The sequence below is a fragment of the Oncorhynchus tshawytscha genome, linkage group LG21 (genome assembly GCF_018296145.1).
Source record: "Oncorhynchus tshawytscha isolate Ot180627B linkage group LG21, Otsh_v2.0, whole genome shotgun sequence".
In the NCBI taxonomy this organism is placed as follows: Eukaryota; Metazoa; Chordata; class Actinopteri; order Salmoniformes; family Salmonidae; genus Oncorhynchus; species Oncorhynchus tshawytscha.
The window spans coordinates 39322901-39328900 of NC_056449.1; positions in this window are offsets into that span (position 1 = coordinate 39322901).

A 6000-nucleotide genomic window follows, 5' to 3' on the forward strand; every position below is an offset into this window, starting at 1 on the left:
TGCTCCCCCAAACTGCCTGGAGCAACGACATGGTTATTTAGCCTATCTGCTGTGCAGGGTTTGGCAGGTAAAGCCCAACACATGTAGCCTACTGCAGTGTAGTGTTTGATAGGTAAGGCCCGACACATGAAGCCTACTGCAGTGTAGTGTTTGATAGGTAAGGCCCGACACATGAAGCCTACTGCAGTGTAGTGTTTGATAGGTAAGGCCCGACACATGAAGCCTACTGCAGTGCAGTGTTTTATAGGTAAGGCCCGACACATGAAGCCTACTGCAGTGTAGTGTTTGATGGGTAAGGCCCGACACATGTAGTCTACTGCAGTGTAGTGTTTGATAGGTAAGGCCCGACACATGAAGCCTACTGCAGTGCAGTGTTTGATAGGTAAGGCCCGACACATGAAGCCTACTGCAGTGTAGTGTTTGATAGGTAAGGCCCGACACATGAAGCCTACTGCAGTGTAGTGTTTGATGGGTAAGGCCCGACACATGAAGCCCTATCTGCAGTGCAGTGTTTGATAGGTAAGGCCCGACACATGAAGCCTATCTGCAGTGCAGTGTTTGATAGGTAAGGCCCGACACATGAAGCCTACTGCAGTGCAGTGTTTGATAGGTAAGGCCCGACACATGAAGCCTACTGCAGTGTAGTGTTTGATAGGTAAGGCCCGACACCTGAAACCTACTTCACTGCCTCTGTTTTTTTCATTTGCGTTGTATGTTTTCCTCATTGTTGGCTGAAATAGTCAGCCTCAATTCATATAATATACATTATATATTTACTTTTTAGTTATTTTGTCATGCTGCCTATGCTATTTGATTTAACACCCTGATGTCACTTTACTTGGCACTATTGGTAAACTGTCCTTTCAATTTTTTTAAATATATATTTGTCTCTTTTATAATATAATTGTCACAAACACTCCACTTGGTAAGAGTTCAGCCTAGCTGATGGATCCACTATGCGCTTGTATACTAGAGGGGGGTGTGCTCATCTTGTTTGGGAAGACGCTTCAGCGGGTGGGAGGAAGTTCAACAGTTTTATTTTTTCTCATATGTTAGGTTCAGTCTTCTGCTTACATTTAAAAGGCTACACTCATTTCCTCTTTTTCCAAAGACTCAACCACCTAATTTAATAGGATTACTATTGCAACAACACATCATCAGTAGGGTAAAACTAACCTGTCTCACAATGGTCTAAACCCAGCTCACGTTCCTTATTAGTGGGTGAACAATCCAACGCTTGGTGAATTCTGCTTCACAATGATAGGAAGAGACGACATCGAAGGATCTGGAAGGATGCTTACGTTGTCTAGTTGGAACTGTAAGGGTTTGAACCAACCAGTCAGACATAGTAGAGTATTTCATCATCTACAACATCTGGGAACACAGATTGCGTTCTTACAAGAGAACCATTTGAGAGTTTCAGATCACTTTAGATTGCAAAAAGGCTGGGTAGGCCAACTTTATCACTCCACTTTTCAAAATAAATCGGGGGGAGCTGCAATTCTGATACACAAATCGGTACCATTTTTTTTTCCAATGTTATTTTGGATGCCAATGTCAGATATGTTATTGTCACTGGCAGAATCTATAGAACTCCATTGATCCTCGTCAATGTCTATGTGCCAAATTGGGATGATGTTTTTTTGTGCCTTTCTGCCTTCACTTCTAGAAATGACCTCACACCTATTAATCTAGGGAGGCGATTTTAATTGCTGGCTTAATCCTACTTTGGATCAGTCCTCCAACCAAATTAGCACACCTTCTAAGTCTCCCGAGTGGTGCAGGAGTCTAAGGCGCTGCATCTCAGTGCTAGAGGTGTCACTACAGACAACCTGGTTCAAATCCAGGCTTTATCACAACTGGCTGTGATTGGGAGTCCCATAGGGTGGCGTGAATTTGGCCCAGCGTCAGCCGGTTTAGGCTGTCATTGTAAATAAGAATTTGTTCTTAACTGAGTTGCCTAGATAAATAAAGTCTGATCAGGTTATCCAGAGTTTGCTGTTACAGACCCCAGGTGTTTTTTCAATCCAACTAGTAGGGAATATATGACAATATTCCATTGTCATACCAGATCACGCCCCTCTGACTAAAGACTTGGAGGTGGGACTGAGCCTTGTGTACCTTGACATTTTAATATGCGCTTGCTTTCTGATTTAAAGTTTTGTAAACTTTCTGACTGCTCAGATTGATGTTTTTATAGCTGCTAACGACACCCCCCAATGTTTCAGCATCTGTTCTGTGGAAGACTTTTAAGGCCTACATTAGAGGTCATATCATTTCACTAGTTTTTAAAGGAAACATAGGAAAAAGAGACTTTGAACTGACAACTCGTATTTTATAGTTAGACAGTACTTATGATACCTCACCATCCCCAAATATGGACAGGGATCAATTATCTTTACAAAATGAATTCAATACCTTGTCAACAGGCCAAATTGATGAACTGCTGCTTAAGTTGTGACATACTCACTATGAGTATGGTGACAAGGCAAGGTGGTATATGTCCTGGACCAGATGGTTACCCAATAGAATTGTATAAGAAGTTTCTGGATAAATTAGCACTGCTCTTGATTAATATGTTTATTGAATCCTTTGAATCAGTCTCTTTCCCTCTATCCTTAAAACTTCTTAAGGCTAGGGGGCAGTATTCGGAAGTTCGGATGACTGATGTGCCCAAGTAAACTGCCTGTTACTCAGGCCCAGAAGCTAGGATATGCATATAATTGGTAGTATTGGATAGAAAACTCTCATAAGTTTCTAGAACTGTTAGAATAATGTTTGTGAGTATAACAGAACTGATATGGCAGGCGAAAACCTGAGGAGAATCCAAATATTTTTGTTTGAGGTCACCACCCATTGAAAAGGCTTGTCTATGGGAAATTCAAAGGAAATTCTCCTAGATTGCAGTTCCTATGGCTTCCAATAGGTGTCAAAAGTCTTTGGAAAGGGTTTCAGGCTTGTGTTTTGAAAAATGAACTAGAATTTGTAGTTTTTCAAGGTGGCTCTCATTTGGACTGTGGTCTTGTAGCGCACATGGATGAGGGCGCACTCTTCGTTATTTATCTCCGGTGATGAACATACTATTCTCCATCTTAAATGTTATCATTTATTTACATATCAGGGTACATGAGGATTGATTAGAAATGTTGTTTGACTTGTTTGGACAAAGTTTATTGGTAACCTTTGGGATTTCTTTGTCTGCATGTTGAATGACTGGAACGGGTGGTTTACTGAATCAAACGCGCCAACCAAACTAACTTTTTGGGGATATAAAGAAGGATTTTATCGAACAAAACAACAATTTTTTGTGTAGCTGGGACCCTTGGTATTACAAACAGAGGAAGATCTTCAAAGGTAAGTGATGTATTTTATCGCTATTTCTGACTTTTGTGATGCGTCTGCTGGTTTGGAAAATGTTTTTAATGATTTTGTATGCGGGGCGCTGTCCTCAGATAATCGCATGGTATGCTTTCGCCGTAAAACCTTTTTGAAATCTGACTGGATTAACAATAAATTAAGCTTCTAAATAATGTCTGACACTTGTATTTTCGGTAGGTGGGATGGTAGCGTCCCACCTGGCCAACATCCGGTGAAATTGCTGAGTGTGAAATTCATATTTTCTAGCTACTTTTTCAAAGAACAAGCCTGAAACTCTTTCTAAAGACTGTTGGCATCTAGTAGAAGCCCTAAACATGACAGCCATTGAAAACAGTGGTAGGCTGAAATATTATTTTGTTGGATGGTTTGTCCTCGGCGTTTTGCATATCAGTTCTGTTATGCACACAGACATTATTTTAACAGTTTTAGAAATGTTAGAGTGTTAGCTTCTGGGCCTGAGTAACAGGCAGTTTACTTTGGGCACCTCATTCATCCAAACTAGCGAATACTGCCCCCTACCCCGAAGAAGTTAAGCTATTAGCTATGTTGATGTTAAGCTCTTAGCTAAACAATTAGCTATAAGTTTGGAGTTGGTCTTAACATCTGTTATTTCCTCTGACCATACAGGTTTTATAAAATGTTGGACAACTCTTTAATGTTATGTATAATCCTTCTGTCTCAAAGCTCTCAGAGATTCTAATCTTGCTAGATGCTGAGAAGGCTTTTGATAGAGTGCAGTGGGGCTACCATTTTCTTAACTTTAAAAAAATTGTCTTTGGCAAAAAATGAATTGCTTGGATCAAGTTACTATGCTCTTCTCCACCTGCATATGTCAGAATGAATAACACCCATTCAGAATATTTCCCTCTCTTCAGAGGCACTAGACAGGTGTGTCCAATGTCTCCCTTGCTTTTTGCCATCGCCATCGAGCCCCTTGCTATTGAATTTAGATCCAACCCACATATAAGGGGAGGGTTCAGAGGAAACATCGAACAAATGGTCTCACTTTAGGCTGATGACTTGCCTCTCTATATCTCAAACCCCGATGTATCCTTACCCACTGTGCCATTTGTTCTTAATGTGTTTGGCCTAATCTCTGGTTACAAGTTAAATCTGAATAAGAGCGACATTTTTCCTTCAAATGCGCCAGCTCGTAACTACCCATTACAGACATTGCCTTTCAGAATAGTTCTCAACAAATTTACATACCTGGGGGTGCATGTCACGGACAAATTTGATAAACTTTTTAAGGCTAATTTTACTCCTCTTCTTACTCTGTTGGAGAAAGATTTTGAACGATGGTCACTACACCACCCTATCTTTAGCTGGTCTAATTCCTTTTGTGAAAATGAAAACACTTCCTAAATTCTCCTACCTCTTTCAATGTATACCTATTTTTATTCCCAAATAATTTTTCCTCAAACTCTATAGGATTATCTCAGACTTAACCTGGAATAAAAACAATCCAAGGATCCTCAAGGTTTTCCTGCAAAGGCCTAAACCCTTAGGGGGTATGGCCCTACCTAATTTCCAGTTCTATTATTGGGCTGACAACTTCCGTGTAATTCAGTACTGGATCTGTGCAGATACTACACATATAATACCGGCATGGTTAAAGATGTTATTATCTATGCATAGTCACTTTAATAACTACTTACATGTACGTATTACCTCAATTACCTCGACTAACCGGTGCCCCCCGCACTTTGACTCTGTACCGATACCTCTTGTATATAGCCTCATTCTTGTTATTTTACTGCTGCTCTTTAATTATATGTTACTTTTATTTCTTTTTTTGGGGGTATTTTTCTTAGAACTGCATTGTTGGTTAAGGGCTTGTAAGTAATCATTTCACTGTAAGGTCTACACCTGTTGTATTCGGTGCATGTGACAAATAAGATTTGATATGATAGACTCTTCCTCATGTAAGCCATCCTCTCTAGCTGCTTTGGCACATTTCCCTATTTTTTCTGCTACTTCAAGTTATACCAAAAAACATTTGAGTAAAAACTACTCTCAAGATCTGGTACCAGTTTAGACGTCACTATGGTTTGCAAACATTTTCATTAAGAGCTCCTCTACTCAGATATCACAATTTCTCTCCGTCCCTAGTAGATGGAACCTTCTCCACGTGGTTCAGCCTTGGCATCAAATCATACAATGATTTTTTTTTATAGTGACGACACGTTTGCTTCAGTCCAACAACTCTCAGCTAAATTCCACTAATGCATTTTTCACACCATCCCCAACAGTAAAAGGTATTATTTCTTATAGCTCGGATCACATTTACTCTTTTTACAATCCTTCATTCAAAGCTATTAAAAATGTATGGGAAGAGGATCTAGGTGATGAGTTTACTGATGCCACATGGGTATGATATATTCTGTACCTTATCCACTGGTTTGATCCAATGCAAAATCCTCCATCGCACTCAGTGAACGAAACTCAGACTCTCTAAGATCTATCCTGATGTCCACCCTGTTTGTGACATGTGTCGCCAAGTTCCTGCTTCATTAATGCAGATGTTTTGGTCCTGCTCTTCTCTACATCACTATTGGTCTGCCATCTTTGATACCATATCTACAGTATTACAGGTGTTTTGGTCCTGCTCTTCTCTACATC